We start from the raw sequence: 337 nt of genomic DNA on the forward strand, positions 1-337 counted from the left end.
TCTTTTTTTTTTTTTTTTTTTTTTTTGCGGTACGCGGGCCCCTCACTGTTGTGGCCTCTCCCGTTGCGGAGCACAGGCTTCGGACGCGCCGGCTCAGCGGCCATGGCTCACGGGCCCAGCCGCTCCGCGGCATGTGGGATCTTCCCGGACCGGGGCGCGAACCCGCGTTCCCTGAATCGGCAGGCGGACTCTCAACCACAGCGCCACCAGGGAAGCCCCAGAGGGCTTTCATTTTTAATAATACATGTTATAACAATATACTCTTATAATCCATAAAACAAGACAAAGAGTTGAGTTGGGTATTAGTTCAGTTTTTTGTCTTTTTTTTTTTTTTTTT

This window comes from Physeter macrocephalus, chromosome 8, assembly GCF_002837175.3.
Source record: "Physeter macrocephalus isolate SW-GA chromosome 8, ASM283717v5, whole genome shotgun sequence".
NCBI lineage: Eukaryota > Metazoa > Chordata > Mammalia > Artiodactyla > Physeteridae > Physeter > Physeter macrocephalus.